The sequence below is a fragment of the Plectropomus leopardus genome, chromosome 18 (genome assembly GCF_026936395.1).
Source record: "Plectropomus leopardus strain MGB_pleo_1.0 chromosome 18, ASM2693639v1, whole genome shotgun sequence".
In the NCBI taxonomy this organism is placed as follows: domain Eukaryota; kingdom Metazoa; phylum Chordata; class Actinopteri; order Perciformes; family Serranidae; genus Plectropomus; species Plectropomus leopardus.
Genome location: NC_142193.1, coordinates 24,266,504 through 24,283,685, shown reverse-complemented (window position 1 = coordinate 24,283,685; position 17,182 = coordinate 24,266,504). Strand labels below are relative to the sequence as shown.

Here is a 17,182-nt window from a genome sequence, read left to right as displayed (position 1 = left end):
TAACGATATTAGAATGGATCTAGTTACCACTGACTGACATGCAGAGCCAGTCTGGGATATCAGAGTTAGAGCTGAACAAAGTAATGCAGTTAGGATTTTTAAGGGCCCCTGATAGCTCAGAGGACCCCCTGCTGGGCGCTGATCCCTGTTCTTTGGAAGAAAAGCACTTATTATTAATAATTCAGCACAGGAGCCACTTTATTATCAGATGCAGTGCTTTGTCCTCTCAGTGAGAAGAACCGCTGCTTAAACCCTCAATCTTTGTTCTCAAATCGCGAATCAGGGACAGAGAACGCTATTAGGAGGTGAAGGAGTGGAGGCAAAGTTTTAGCAGGTGTGAGTCCGTTTTCATTATATCAGCCTCTCTTGTGTGCATCTCTTTTCAACATAATTTAATCCTGTGTACTGTATGTGAACCCAGATCAACTTCTTTTTATTCATCCATTAAATCTGATAAATTGAGGGCTGGATTCACTGAGACTGAGGTGCACGTCTCTCCTAATTTCAAATGCATTTAAAGGAGGATAGCACAAATAATATGAGGAGCCATGGTAACAGAGGTCGATTGTGTATTCTGCTGGATTTACTGAGATCGCAGTATTGTGTAAACACAGCACAGATGGGATTTACCGGAGCCACGAAGAAGACTGTAGAGGGAAAAGAACCATGCATTAAATATAGGCTTGTATATAACTAAAAAACTGAGCAATTAGGCCTTTATGAATGAACACATCGGGCTGTGACCAAACAAATATCTGGCAGATGTTGTAATTTGTGTAAATCAAACTTGGGCACGAATGAACTCTAAATATACATGACACTATATCTAAACTTTTCTTTGTTAAAGTGACAGTTTACCTCAAAATTAAAAATGCATATCTTTACTCTTATCTGTAGTACTATTTATCAATCTAGATTGTTTTTGTGTGAGTTGCAGGAGTGCCAACACAAGCAGAAATGTACTGCTGTAGATGCCAATGACAACAATCTTTATGATGAGATTGCCTGATCCAACAGGTTACATTTTTACTGAGAAGACAAAGTAGTTTGGTGTCTTACTTTAGTGGTGACATTACTGTTTCCTGTAGTATTTAACAGCTGATCAAAATGCTCAATGCAAAATGCAAAGTAAGTCAAAGACTTGATTGATTTTATACGTAGGTGTTTTAAAAGAGCAGTTCCTCACCTATGCTCTTACCAAAACCACCAGACTCCTTTGACAAAAACCTTCATTTAAACTGGCTGAACACAGGAGTTGCTGATCTACTGCTGCCTCCATCGGTTAGTATATGTTATTGTTTGACTTTGGTGAATCTACTCTGCTAATTGTGAAAATCTTACAATAACACAAACAAACTAATTGACTGAGGCAGTGGTAAACCAGCAGCTCCCTTGTTTAGGAATGTTAAATCACTTTTTTTCATTGGAGTCTGGCTTTGAAGAAAGCAATATAACAGCTTCAGCTCCCAGTCTGAAATCGCTGTCTGACAGTGAGGTAGAGCAATAAAAATATTCAAAATATTGCCTATAAACTGATGGATTCCTTTAAGTGGGACTTTATTTAGGTGGCTAAAATGCATTTGTTGCTAACCCACGTCCACAGAAGAACATTGCTTAGCTTCTGTGTCAGACTTCTGCCTGCTTCTCCAAACTTGGAGCGTGCTGACCGACATCTACTGTCTGTAAATACACTGATTATGGAACACACACAACCCCACTTCAAAAAATCAAAACTACCTCTTCAAGATGGTCCTATTTCCACACTGTTTCAACATTGTTTGACTTCATCATATCACCACGAGGGTGTAATTGTGTGCATATGTTGAATTATTATGTTAATGAATTCTGCTTAATTGTATTGTGATCAAAAGACACTAAAATCCAAACTGTGAAATACTTTGAAAATAAGCTATAAAATCCTTAAATAAGCTAGAAACCATGAGAGCACAACAATAACCCAAAGCAGAGGACACAAATCAAAGGACAGGGCACATAAATGGAAACATGATCATGATCTCTTGTGTATCACTGCAAAGTACACAGCAAAACAGTGCCCTATTGTTTCTGCCTCTGCATTACTTTGCATATGTTTTCCCTTGAGTCATTCTATATACATGTATTTGGCTTGATACCACACTACTGCAGACATGAATGGTGTGCTAAGATGTAGCTATAATTAAATCCCATAATTGAAACCTGAGGGATTATATGTTTTTGTTCTCGGCTCTAATCACCATGCGCTGCTATACGTCACCCGAGTGAATTCGACTGTCGTGCTCTTTTCATTATGCTGAGTGTAAGGCTGTGCTAATGTCACAGCGACAGACCTGTGGGTAAATGCCAGAGCCTCGTGTTGTACCCGGCCCCTCTGCCGCAGCCCGGGCGGGGGGTTTGAGCCATGCACACCTCGTACAGTAGCTCATACAGTAATTACCAGCTGCACAGCCAGAGCTTTGTCCTCCTTTAACATCTTAGAAATACCCATGTCAGCTTGTCTCCTCTCAGCTGGATGAATCTGCCAACACTTTCAGCTCTTATTCTGTTTTTCATCTACTTTTTACTCCATAAACGCTGCAGTATCACAAATAATAAGGCTGTCTGGAAACGGCCACTGAAGTCCGTTTGAAGTATTGAGCTCAGATGAGTGCATGGCAGTTTTTATCCGGGTTATTATGTTCATGCATCAGTCAGGAGGCCATTTCCTCCCTGCAACACCCAAAGAGCCTTTACAGCCTTCAGCCATCAAAGCTGTCGTCAGCTCTGCCACTGTCTGCGGCAGGTGTGCTTTCTGATCACACACACACAAACACACGCCTACATGCAGCTGTTTATTGTTCCTGTCAGGTCAGGTGGAGGGCAGGTAAACAGAAATAAGTCAGACTTGTGTGTTTCTCAGCTCTGCATAATGATTGTTTTCCATCGAGCATTAAGAAGCATAATGCGATGAAGAACAGCTGCCATTTGCCCCCACGTGCCTCCTCTTCCTCATTTTGATGGGGACCTTATTTATTGCTCATAAACTCCTCACTTATTATGCCTGTGTGCACATGTGCATGCATGTTGAGCACCACACTCACTGGATTAATTAGAAGCAATGTAATCTTTGCTAAAGTGAATCCTTTCAGGAGCATCCCTAATGTCCGCCAGAGGAGTTTAACCCTTTGAAACCTGAGGAAATTGGCTTGGTTTCTTTAAAAAAACAATGGCAATGAGCCAAACTCTCCTTAATAATTCATCACAAACATTACACTAGAATGTGCTACATTCATACTGTATGCTCACTTTGCATTTGCACTTAATCTTCTTAATAGTGATCTACAGTCAGTCAGTATGATTATTGCCTCTGTGCACCATGCAGCTTCTTAGTTGGTCTTCTTTTTTAAAGGAATGCTCTTGCTATCTATTGGTATGGTGTCCTTTTTATTTGTTGTTTTTTTCTAACCTATTTTCAATGTTTTAACTTAATTCCCTTCTTTTTACTGCGCTGTAGCCCCAAGTCAAATTGCTGTGTACCCTGTACATTTGGCGAGTAAAGCGATTCTGATCTGATCTGAGCATCTTGAGAACAAATGACTCAAACATTAACAAAAAATCTATTAAAAAAAATAGGGAAAAAAAGTACAAGGAAATTACCTGAAAATTAGCAGAAAATAAAAAAAGGATGTAAAAAAAAAAAGGAAATGACTTGAAAAAATACTTAAAATGATAATAATTCCATAGCATAATTTTCAATATATAATAACAAGAATTATAAAGATGTGGATATTTTTCCTTATTTTTTGCTAATTTTCTAAATCTACTTGCTTCTTGCAATTTAGTGGACATCTCCTCCCAAATTCATCATTGCCTTTTTTCCCCATATTTTGGAAAGAAATCACACCAATTTGCTCAGTATTCAAGGGTTTAAATACCTGGTAAAGGCATCTGAAAGAAGCACAAGAAATGTGATGTTGATCTCGGTTTCAAAGGGTTAAAGCAGATGCAGCAAGTCCACTCCTGATAGTCACATCATTTAACCACTGCTCATTTGCTCACATGCCTACACACATACACACGCAGACACACATCCCTCCAGCTGCTCGAGCAGCCCGACGGGCAGAGCTTGTTTACTGTTGCAGAGCTGCGAGTGAGAGTGGACGAGGATGAGTTAGGTTTGAACTGAGAGTTTCTGTGCGCCTACACTCCACTGGAAATACTTTCTCTGTCTCCCAGTCGCTGGTGATGATTAGTATGAATGACAGGTCTGGTGCATTGCAACACCGGAATATAGTTGCTTGCATACTAAAAAGCAGTCATGCTTTTTGTCTGTCTCTAAAAGCTAAAATTAGATCCATCCTGAATATCAGCACAGAGAGGATTATACACTTTTGTTTCTTCTCGCCTCAGCTTACCGCAGTGTTTTGTTTACATGCATTTATCAAAAAGATGTAAAACTAAGAAGCAGAGCCACATCGCATTTTGACTTTAACATCTCTTGTTGGCGTTTTAGAGGTGCTCTCCAAGATTGTACTTATGTATTTGCATTGCCTGGCCTAAAGTTATCTCTGAACTTAAGATGCCTCTCCAGTCTGTTTGCAAAATCTGAGCTCCAGGCAGAAACCCCATACTGGTTCCTGTAACCCAAACACACAAGTTTAGACCTTGTGACCCCTTTGTACATTTATCTGATAGTACATGCTAAATATATGTCACAACATCCAGTTAAAATGCAATACAGAGCAGTCAAATACATTAATATGTGCAATTTTCAATTTTGAGAATTAGAGAAGCAATCACAGTTGCAGGTCCTTCTGTAAGTTATTCCAAGTAGAGGGGGCGGCATATTTAAAAGTTTTTTGCCAAGTTCTGTGCAAACCTAGGGGACCAGCATCAAGAAAATATTGTGTGAACACAGGCCATATTGACTTTGGTTTTTACACATGTATGTACACAAATAAGAAGGAACCAACCCAAGTAGAGTCTTATATATTAAAAACAAACAATGCAGGAGTCTGCGGACAGACAGAGAAGGCCATTTAGCTGCAGCATGCAGTGTATAGTGGTGTACGCGGTTTCCACAGCAGGTAATAAAAACGTTAAGCACAATGGTTCATCGTATCCAACTTCTTAAGGCACTGGTCAAGTTCATTCAGAGAGAAGATCACCATAGTCCAACAAAGGTAAAAATGTTGCCGAAATCAAATGTTTCCTTGCCAAAAGTGAGAAATAGGATTTATTCCTGAAAAAGTAACTTAACTAAAGTTTAAGTTTGGAAACACGGTTTTCAGTGTGTGGTTAGAATGACATGAATGAAAGTTTTGGTCAACAGTAATATTAAGATACTTATATGTTTCTATTTCTTATTTTCCATTTCTATTTCAACTCCTTTGTCTGCATTTAAAACAAGCTATTGATGGCAATTAATACGTAGTTACCAGTTTGTGTTTGGGTTAGTTCAGAGTTAAAGGGGAACTGTGTTTGGAGACCCTCAGGGTGCCTTTATGGAGTTGCATGGCAATAGAAGTGAGCCCAATGTGAGTAAGAGTTATAAGGTGACAATTGATTTTAGGTTTCACTTCTTCCATAATTAATCTCCTTGACTGTAGTTGGCAACTAGAAGCCGGGGCTTAATCATTTCTAACAACCTAAATCTTTTAAGATCAAGGTCCTTGAAGTGAAATATTATCAAATGGGGGTCTGTGGCCTAATGTGTATTAATTTAGGGGTGCTTAGAGGGATAGTTCATCCAGAAATGGAAATTAAGTCATTATCTACTCACCCTCATGCTGAAAGTCGGGTGAAGTTTTATAGTCCGTAAAACACTGCTGGAGTTTCATGGGGAAAAGGCATTGTACTCATCTCCCAAACAATAGAAGAAAATGTGGACCAGAATTTAAATATTTAAAAAAATACATAATAAAACCACAAAGTGTCTCGATATTGCTCATCCTAAGTAATCCAAGTGTACTGAAGTCCCAACGTGCTGAGTACACACGCTGCCTGAGACCAGTGAGAGCTCGCAGTATCTGCACACCAGTGTCCTACCCAGAAGCCTCCCCCACACAGAGAGAGACGTCCAAGAGAGACTTATGGCGTTAGCAGCAAGTCCCTTGGTCGGATTTAAAACTACTGTGTACCTTTACCCTGTGAAACAGTGTTTTGTGGACCATAAAACTTCCCCTGACTCTCCATCAGCATGAGGGTGAGTAGATAATGACTTGGTGAACTATCCCTTTAACACTGAAACTGATCCAGTGTTGAGACAGAGAGCTGAGGCAGGAAACGGCAAACAGGCTACGATGTAACCACACCTGCCACGTCAATTTACATCCATTAAAAGTGCTTGTTTTTGCCACAAAGAGGCTCACATTATTATGAGTGCCTTACAACATTACAGGAAGCCCCTTTCAGAGAAATTAAAGATTTTCTTTACCTTTTGCTTGTTTTGTGTCAAGTCTCACTAAAGGAGAGGCCTCATTATGAAATCTTATGAGAGGTGACTTGTTGGCAGAAAATGGGGAAAGTTAATGAGAGTTGGTGAGAGAAGTACCAGTAATAGATGTGTTGGATTACAGACAGTTAATCTTACTCTTATCTAAAAGATTTTCAGTGTAATAGCTGAACATTTAGCTGATTTTGACAATGTGAAAAGTCTGCAAGATTTTAGAACGAGACTTCTCCTTTAGCAAGACTCTGACATTAAATAAACCAGAACAAGCGAAAAGTGCAAAACAATGTTTCATCTCTTTGTAGTTTCCTTTACGTAATCTTGTAAGAAGCTCATAATAACAATCAGATCCAGAACAGTCAAAAAAGCACTTTAAATGGACATAAACTGATGATGTGCACCTGTCCCAAGTGGTTACATTGAAGCCTGCTTCTTAGCTGCCAGCTGCAGCACACTCTCTGAATACTGGACCGTTTTCAAAAAGTGTTGTACCTAGGAGTCACTTAGACACAAAAACATGGTGGAAAAAAAAACAAAGTTACCCTTTAACTACTCATTTTTATGACCAAGAATGGTGTTTCCAACAGTGCAAACAGCTGATTCAATTTCATCAACCATGATTAATTAAGAGCAGATAAGAAAGAAAAGCCTCCTGTAAACCACACAAATCAATATACTTTGATTTAATAGTAATCTCCAAAATCATCTGCAGCTAATGCATAACCACGATGGGAATAACAGTGTGTGTGTGCTGAGTAGAGTGAATATAATGTCAGTGTGACACAGCGCACACACATATCTGATATAAAAAAAGGGGTAAGATGAAAACATAATATGTGAGGGGGGGTGCTTTAGGACGGCATGGGTGGGAAGTGTCAGTGATTTATAACAATGAAATGTTTTCAAGTTAATTGGAAGCCGACGCAGCGTGTCCCTGCCTTGTTCTGCCTCCCTCGCACACGGTCTCCTGTGACACCAGGCTGCTTTGTGGAGCTGCGTGCGAAGGCCTCTGTGCTTTGCTGCAGTTGAAAGACCCTGAGTGAAGGCTTTTCCCCGAAACCCCCGAGGGAGGTCAGCATGGGTTTTCACATGGAGTATCTGAGGGAAGATTCTTTTTTGATTTTGATTTGCCCAAATTTCTCCTCACACTCCTGCTCCTGCTTTCAGTATTCACTCACCACATCTGTATACCTCAAAATACATTAGTGGGATATTTACAATGGCCCTTGTATTTCTAACTGCAAATGTGTTTATTATGAGGATTTTTGTGGTTGAAAACTGTCAGTTGTACCTAACATGACGACACCAGGAGTTTTAATAGAGTTTATCTCAATAGAAAGAAACGCGTGTTGCATATTTATATTCGACACTACATGTCTCTTGAGACATCATTTGTATCTGGAGAAGCTGCTCCCAGTTTGTTTACCTGTCAGTCGATGCATCTTTAACAAGTACAATAAATGTTTCTTCCTAAAGTAGAATACTTCACTTTTGATATGGCACCTTGACTGCAGCTCAACAAAATGACTCTGCACTGTGTGAGCGTACAACCCAAAGACGTTTGTGCCAGAGTTTTCTGGCTGGACTTAAAATGGTATCCACAGAGCTTTTATGTATGATTAACTTCATTAGAGACAGTTTAAAGGAACAGTTCACCTCAAAATTTAAAAAGGCGTCCTCCTACCTGTAGTGCTTTTTATGACGCTGGATTGTTTTGGTGTGAGTTGCTGAGTGTTGGAGATATCAGCCATAGAGATGATCTCGGCTTGTAGGGCTCAAAATATACATTTTAACATCAATGTGTCTTTCCAGACATCATGACCCTGTTACTCAAGATAATCCACAGACCTTGGTTGTGAGCAGTTTCATGTAGGAATTTAACATGTGAGGGGACAAAGCATGCAGCTGTGGAGTTGATGCCCTGTACCCCCAAAAAATAAGCCCCCCCCCCATCTCTCTCTTGTCATTTTCCCTTCAGACTCCTTGTAACAAAACAAAGGTTCATCCTTTTTTTTCCAGCCGTTGGCCCCATTAAACCGGAGAAATCAAAGGAACTCATTCCCATCTTTTCATCCTGCTGTCGTTCACAGACAAAGGTAGAAGGGCCTTCTGACAGCTTCCTCATTATTAGCAGGGCCGTTGCTATGGATACGGTTTCATTATATTCTGGTCAGAATTTTCCTCTAATCATTCTTAAACAAAAATCCCCGTCATTCACCGAATACTTTCTGTGCTTGGATACGCCATAAAGCAGCCCCAAGGTCATTTTGCACATCCTTCGTTGTCTGTGTTTTTTTCTGTAAATGTTCCTGCAGGGAGGACATGAATAGAAGGAATGTCTCATTGTAGTCACCTTTGAATAGCTTCAATAAAGTTTCAAAACCAATATGTTACATAACATTTTTTAAGCCTGAATACCAACACTGAGGCTTGGCTGATTCCTATTGTCCGATCTTTTTTTTATTAGTTACTGGTTTGCAGTGTCAATCTTAAGTCTGTAATTATTTTCTCAGGTGAATAAGAAATAATACTGTTAGACCATTTTTTTACTGGCTCTTCGTCCTCTTCCAGGATCTCTTGTTCCCCATTTGTCCGATCTGTCTGCATCCCCTGTTGGGTCTCATTTCCATGTCGCGGCTGACAGACGTTCACCTCCACTTAGCACTGTAATCAGTCTCCTCAGGCTCAACACACAGTCAAGTGCTGCAGTTCATGTGTTCTCTGTGCCTCCTTTCTGTTCTCCCCCTTTCATTTATTCCTTCCTCCTCATGAGCCTTTTCAGGATTTATAATGGCCTTATAGGCCCTGCAGCCACATTAATTGGATTTTAAATTGTATTTGTATTCATTAATAACCAAATTAAAATGTATTTTTGTGTGTGATGGGCTGTTCTGATGAGCTTTTGTAACTCATCCTGTGAATGGAGTCTGAGTGGAGCGTCTCCACTATATGTTTCATTTTAGATGATGAAATAAAAAGTAAAAATGATGAAAAGGAACAAATCTCTCAAAACAGGTATCCAGAGAAATAGATGACTCTTAAATCCAGTTTTATTCATGCTTTTTATTCTCCTGCAAGACTGGGCTGCAAAGGACTTCACTGAGAAAAAGTCAGATAGAGATGATTAGTTGAAACAGTGACAATGGCTTTGTCCTAGCTTTCTTTTTGGCATTAATTTGCAGATGCTCCGGTTCAAAATGAGTCCAAACTTTTTTTATGGATGTTAGTATTTTAGCCACGACAAAACCCAAAATGAGGCCTGCAATAGAATAAGGCTTGTTGTTTTCAGCCGAGCCCATTTCTGAAAACCTCGTGGCCTCTACTGGCAAATTAAGAGAAGTGACAAATCAGCAGTTAATGACTTAACAAAACAATCAATAAAACAGATTTTTCAACAATCACAAGAGATCCTTGAGCATACAGTCCTAAATGTACACACAAAATATTGGGCTGATTGGTCCAGCAGTTTGCAAAAGTAGCTGCACACTATACTATACACGACTATACACGCACACACAAATACATTCATACGTACGTTCAATGGCCCTCTCAGCTCTACACAAAGGGCACATGACCCCAGAAAATAACAGGAATAGAGACATACCCACAGTTTACAGTACATACTACCAACAAACAACATTGTGCAGTGCATATGGATGCGTCAACTGTTCAGCAGCATAACTGCCTGAGGAAAGAAGCCGTTACTAAGACGGGTGGTATATGATTTAATGTTGTGGTTTTCCGATGCAAGGAGTGAGAACAGAGCATGTGCAGCATGGCTGGTATCCTTAATGATGTTTTGGGGCTTTCCTGGTGCAACGAGTGGTGTACGTGTCTCAGAGTTGTGGTTGTTCAGTGTCGATGATTTCTCCTGCTGTCTTTTCAGCCCTTTGTAGCCGCCTACAGTCCTGAGCAGTCTGGTGGCCAAACCACACAGTAACACAGCCTGTTAAAATACTTTCATTGGTAAAATTTAGTCAAGTTTTGGTGCTCAAACCAAACCTCTTGAGACACCTCAGAAAGTGCAGTCTCTCGTGTGCTTACCTGGGGATGCGTTTGGTGTTAGGAGACCATGTGAAGGTGTCTGAGATGTGTAGGCTAAGACAAAAGCAAACACAAAGCAGAGCATGAATGATTAGAAGTTTGAAACAAATGAAAAACGGTGAACAGCTGCCCTTCATAAAGAAGCAAACAACAAATGACTTCTTTTCAAACATGTTTTATACTTAAGAGATGTGTGTTTTGGGTGGTTAAGAGTGAACATTAGCAGCAGATGTGTTTTAGAATATGTAAAGGACTTCCCACATAAAAAAGGAAAGAAAAAAAAACTCTGAAAAGGGTCCGTAAGCAGATTTACTCTTTCTTCCTCATTGAGACATTCTGGGTGTTGCACCACACTCACCTCGGCTGCTTGCATTAAGGGCCTAATGCAAGCAACAATGCCTTCTGCTTTCTCCAGTATTTGCACAGAGCAAAATTGAATGGGAACTGACCCTTTTTCCAACAACCCTATTCAAAAAAAAATCTGAAAAATGTCCCATTGGGCCGGAGATCTATTTCTCCAACAGCCAGTTATCCCATAAACAAGTGCCCATTGTTCTGAAGTCCATTTTCTTCAAAAAAGACTCTCCCTGGTTAGACAACTCAAGCACCACAAAAGATTTTCTCATTTTGCTTTTATGTAAACCATGGAGACATTACTTTTGCCAAAAATGCTGGCACAAAAACCACTTGGTTATGGTTAGGAAAAGATTATGTTTTGTCTTAAAACACCAACATTTGGTGGCTCAAACGCCAAAAGGAAAAGGCCACGAAGGGCTGATTGGAATTGTTGGTTAAGACAACTGTAGGAAACTGAAAGTAACTGCATGGGGTGTGTATTTTTAGAGAAGCAGGAATCTGAAGCAGTTGGGACACCATGCAAACTCTGCACTAGTCTGTGCGGAGTTTGCATGATCTCCTCGTGTCAGCATGGGTTTCCCCGGGTTCTCTGGCCTCCTCCCACAGTCCAAAGACATGCAGGTTAACTGGTGACTCTAAGTTGGTCGTAGGTGTGAATGTGTGTGTGAATGGTTGTCTGTCTCTATGCATCAGCCCTTTGATAGTGTGGCCACCTGTCCAGGGTGTACCCTGCCTTTCACCCAGGGGCTTTGGAGTTTTGGGTCGTTGGAACAATGGCATGAAGTGTGGAGATACAGTAGGTCCGGCTATGGCTGATTCGGACTGGGTTGATGGGTGAAAGAGCAGTGCAAATCAAAATGACCTGTGTAAGACATGTAGACTCAAATGAGGAATCGATATTTATGTGACAAAATCACCAACTTGCAGATGTATCAGAATTGTTTTAGCATCTTTTACTTGTTTATGTTGTTTGAAAGCATGTAGGCTAACTGGCAGTGGCTGACACAGCATTAGTGCTAGTGAAACACATTAATATTTGCTACAATGGGGTTTTTGGTAGGTCGTTGAAGGAAACTCCAGGGTCCGGCTTACATCAAAAAGCTGCACACCTCCATTTTTGCTGTCAAAACTCTCAATTGCTTATGTAAAGTGTACTGTCTGTACTGACAAGTCTGCTCTGTGCTGGAGGTTGCAGGTTTATTTGCCAGTGTTGTGTCGAAGTCTGTTCTATTGTCTATATATGTTTCCTATATTAGACAGCAATTTGCTTTGCTAAATAGTAATGTACATCATGTGGGTTGCCCAGTGTTCGATTTATTCTCAGATTTTAAGCCAATGCGCAGACATCGCCCCCTTCAGTAGGGCAATGTGTAAACACCTCTCTAGTGACAAACTTTGCACAGATACATGTCAGTGTAGTCAAGGTCACACATTTTAGGAAACATACACAGACGAAAAATAAATTTTTCAGCATGTTAGAAATACAGACACTGTACAAAGTTTCATTATTTTCCACATATACAACTTCATTGACTTTTGAATGTTCAACAGGACTTATAGACTTTGCTTTTCCTTTGCAAACAGCAAAACTGGGAAAACCCACCTCACTAACATTTTTGCATCTATTCTTAGAGCCTAAATATTTATAGTGCTGCAGGGATTGAGTATTTAATTGGCCCCCTGCTGTCACTTCTGGGTACATGTGACAGGGGCTTGTTGGCAGTAAATAAGAAAGTAAATAAGACTTTTTGTTGCCCCTCCCTTCCCTCAGTATTCAAGGACAGTTTGATTGACTTATTTTTTGATGAGATTTAAAGACTATAATTTATGCACCTCTGAAAAAAAACAGAGACTTAGAAATCATGATGCAATTTTTCAGCATTTAGTTTGCCAAGAGGTGGCAGAGGGCAACTCCGAGCCTGGAACATCCATTTTAACTTAATTTTGTCCCCTGTTTTTTTTTTTTGCAGCTAATTAGTGTTCCTCCCAAATGAGACACATTGTTCTGCTATAAAGGCCAAGCCTGGGAGTTATGCAATGCTCTGCACTAACTCGCTGTAATAAATGACTTACCCCCCACTTCCCTTTTACTTTTAAGGCATTTCGCTCCAACTGCTTCTCTCCTGTGTGCTGGTATTTTCCCTTTTTAAAATGGGCTGTTATTGACATTTACCGAGAAAATAAGCAAAAATGTCAAGCCACGTACCTCCAACAGTAGCTATGCCTAACTGTTTGCAGAGCAATGTTATGTTTCCACTGTGAAAAAGAGCTCAAAAGTTTCTGAATTTGCAGCCTGGATCATTTCAGTATTCTTGTTGTCAGTTGTGGCACGCAGACAGTAACATTATAGAAAGCCCTCCGTCACTCTGAGGCATTTTGTGGTAGGCACACACACACACACAGTTTCTATAACTGTAAATGAGTCCTGAGCAGAGCCGGCGCTCATATTGATTGCGAGTGGGTTCTGCAAGATGCCCTCGCTCTGTGAGGAGAGGCCGCAGGGTTTTAACTGAGCTAAACACCGAGGTTAAATGCATGCTTTAATCAGAACCGCCATGATGAACTGCTGCAGCCCGGCTGTCTTTTGGGAGTTGATAACTTCAGTGGCTGACATTGCAGCGACTGGTGGGAGTAGCACATAAGATCAGTGTTTGTTAGGAATAGCTACAAATAGGATCTGGAAACACTGGATGTACAAACAGTGAGAATCTGAGGTTGGAGCGATAACAATAGGCCTGCAGTGACGGATCATGAGGCCTCCCCTCATCGCTGTGCAGAATCTTGACTTTGGTGTGTCAGCACTTTACTTTGAAGACAAACCAGCATCCATCTCATGATGTACGAGAACCCAAAGAAAGACTCGTCTCTCTGGAGAGGCTCTGTTCTGAGGAGGCTATTTAGAGCATTTTCCACCGCCAACGCTAGCACCACTGCTACCTGAGGCTCCTCGCCTCCTGTTTTCCTGTCTGTTTCTACATGGCTCTCCGAATGTTTGAGTCAAACAAAACTATTCAAGTTCTGAATCTGATTTTGGTAGTTTTAGCACATTGTTGGGAGTATTGACTTGTTTGTACAGCCTTACATTTATAAGGGTTCATTGGTTCCTACACTGTAATATGACCCACACAAGCATTTCCTAAATTAGCACACCTGCCAGCGGTGGATGACAGAATAACTTGTAATAGACGTTTACCTGCACAGTTTTAAACCCTGCACCAAAACTAAGTAATTAGGTTTATGATAATGATAATAATAAACTTTGTTTATAGAGCACTTTCAATGTAAGAAAGCAGCTCAAAGTGCTTCACAATAAACAAGATTAGACAATCAAAAGACAGACAGTGATAAACAAGATATAAAAGTCAAAGCAAAAAGTACAGAGACCAGTAAAAAGTAAAAAAAAAATTGATATAAAATCCTATTTACAAGAATTTCAATAATTAAAAGCCAGACTTAATAAACAGGTTTTCAGTTATTGTTTAAAATGTTCACAGAGCCTGCTTCTCTTATAGGTTTTGGAAGGGCATTCAATAATTTTGGGACATAGTTATCAAAAGCTCCTCTGCCTATTTTCTTGTGTGTATAATTGTGTATATTTAAAAACCCAGCAGCAGAAGATGGGGAGCTCATAAAGGATTATAGAACAACAGATAGTCTGCAATGTAGGCTGGTCCCAAACTATTATGAGCTTTAAACAAGTAAAGGAGCCTTAAATCTATTACTGGGAGGCAGTGGAGTGCAGCTAAAACCAGAGTAATATGCTCCCCCTTCCTTGTTTTGGTTAAAGGTCTAGCTGCACAACTCTGAATACGCTGAAGTTTCTCAGTTGACTGTGTTCAGTCAAAAAGATTATGGTTTGGCTAAAAATAAGAATCTTTCTTACTAATGTCACGTCACTTGACTTATCTCTGGCATACGTCACCGAGGACACATGACATACAAGGACATTAGGGCTGGTTATCTAAAAAAAACAGTACCCTTAAAATGATATGAATACCAATAGAATACTTTCTCAAAACACAGAGTGTGATTGTGTGAGCTGTAGCTGCTACTGCGAGAGTGTGAGCTCTGTGTCTGAGATGGTTGGGGTAAATATAACTATACGTCTTTATTCATATTTACTTTATATCTAATTGTTAAGTTAAAATGTAGCTAATCTATGTTTGGTTGTTGTAATAACTCAGCGTTGACTCTTGGTTTCACTCAGGACCATGGATGTTTTATTAGATCTGCATATGGAGCCCCCATGGTGCCTGTTCAGTCCAATAACAACTGCTTAACTGGTGCATACTCCAAAAAAGTTTCCAGCTTCCAGGTTTACTTCTGGGGTATGCAGCCCACTGAATAGGTGCTATAGTGTTTCTCCCGCTGGCCCTATTGGTGGTCGTATTTTGGAGGATGAAAATATCATATTTTGATCACATTTTCAATATCCACTGTTTCAGTTTCAACTGGCGCTCTTTTAATGACATCATTGCATTGTTCCCTCTTCTTCTGCAGCGGTTTAACGGCACCAGCGTGGAAAATCAAATACCACCAACTGCTTATCTTGATGCACCCAGTTCCTAATATTCATGTATCAGTAGTGGATGAAAACTTGCATTATTTAGTATTTTCTTTTGCTGATTTTCTAGAAAATTTGCGCTACATTTGTATGGAAACTAGACTACAATTTCAGAGATTTCAGCCTCGTAGGCTCTCTCGTTTTGCCACTCTAATGAGGGAAAAAAAGCTGTTTCAGACAAACTGATTGAGTTACAGGGCAATTACACTTTACATTCTTTGATGCCTGCATAATAGATTTTGAGAGTTATGCAGATCTGATCCCCTCGCTGCCTCGCTGTCTCACCAGGATCTGCAGCAGGACAGCACCCCTGGAGTGTATTGCTCAAGGACACTTCAGCAGGATGGATCAAACAGGGGGCCCAACAACAAAAAAAGGGAGAGAGAGAAATAGAATTGGGCTCATGTTCAAACCAGCATGTGAACAGAGGAGGCCTTGGATCCAGGTTTTTGTGCGGAGTGAGCACACAGCAGGCTTCTGAGAGCAATAGCCCCCTGCAGAGTTTCAGATGGAGCTGTCCGCATCCTGCACGCCGTAGATACATGTGCTGTATCGAGGAGGTTTGAAGGCCGGCTGTGCTGTGTGATGCACACATCCGTGAAAGCTCACCGCTAACGACCTGCTGTACGGAACAATGAGCATGACTTTCCTTTGTGTCCCCTCTGCTTCATCGTCCCTACTGTAAACCTGCTGCTGTACCAGAACCTGGAGCATTGTCTGATTCTCCCCAGTAACCCTGAGAGAGTCGATGCAGAGAGCCTGTCACAGCCAAGCCTCTCAGATCATTTATTATTGATTCAACAGATATGAGGTGGGTGGAGCGAGGAGGACAGAAACAGACAGAGTGAGAGAAAGTCAGTCAGAAGACCTATTTAGAAAAAAAAGAGTGAAAGGAAAAGAGGAAAAAGGCAGCAGGAAATGAGCAAGAGAGTGTGAAGAAGATGAAAAGTGGGAATTTAAAGTCAGCTAAATTAGTGAAACGCAGTTTCGAAGAGCAGTGATGAAGCTTGAACAGACAGATGGTGAAAGAAAGATGGAGTTGAGGTTTGACTTGAGGTTGTGTGGGACTCGTAGCCTCAAAGCTTTGCCTTGTAGCAACACGCTCCCTTCTTCCTGCAGGCTGTTGTGCCAGAGGCAGAAACATCTCCATGTTGTCCTTCATCCGCAGTGTTTCCTGTCCCGGGTCACCCAGCCACGATGTGAGGCACAGAGGCTCTCTGGGGACCCAACTGGCTACACTCTGTCAAAACACACCGTGCCAGCGAGGAGAAGATGGAGAGTGGCTTTGCAAAGTCAACATTTGTAAGTCAGATAGATGTGCACACGGCAAACATTTTGAAGACAAAAGTCTTAAATATAATATAGTGACTTTGAGTGTGTTTTAATCCACCTGTTTTTATCCACATTTTTAATTTGCACATCAGAAAAATTGTCATGGCCAGAAATGTGGGGAAATAGTTGAAATCTGACAAAAAAAAGATTTTATGACTATCCTCCCAAGAAGAGTGCCAGCATCAAGTGTTTCTGTCTTTGCCTCAAAATCACATTGTTTACATTAAAGTGATAAAGTGATAAGTAGTAATTATGGCAGAAGCAAAGGACCAAACCTTAAACGTTTATCATGCGTGCACATGGGTTTTTCAAACATGGGCGCACCCGTAAAATATAGGCAATAGACTGCATTCCCATTGCCAGTGAACACAGCCTGCCTTTTTGTCAGCTTGTGTGTGTGTGTGTGTGTGTGTGTGTGTGTGTGTGTGTGTGTGTGTCCATGTGATGTTGCGGACAGG

General features: G+C 40.7%; 1 long non-coding RNA gene across 1 annotated transcript in view; it reads left to right on the top strand.

Moving 5' to 3' along the window:
• Window positions 1-16,670, top strand: part of LOC148186514 (uncharacterized) — a 176,247-nt gene extending 159,577 nt beyond the window's left edge. Inside the window, exon 7 of the long non-coding RNA XR_015774847.1 lies at window positions 16,561-16,670. This is a non-coding gene — a long non-coding RNA (uncharacterized LOC148186514). The remainder of the gene's footprint in view (window positions 1-16,560) is intronic.
• The last annotated feature ends 512 nt before the right edge of the window (window positions 16,671-17,182 follow it).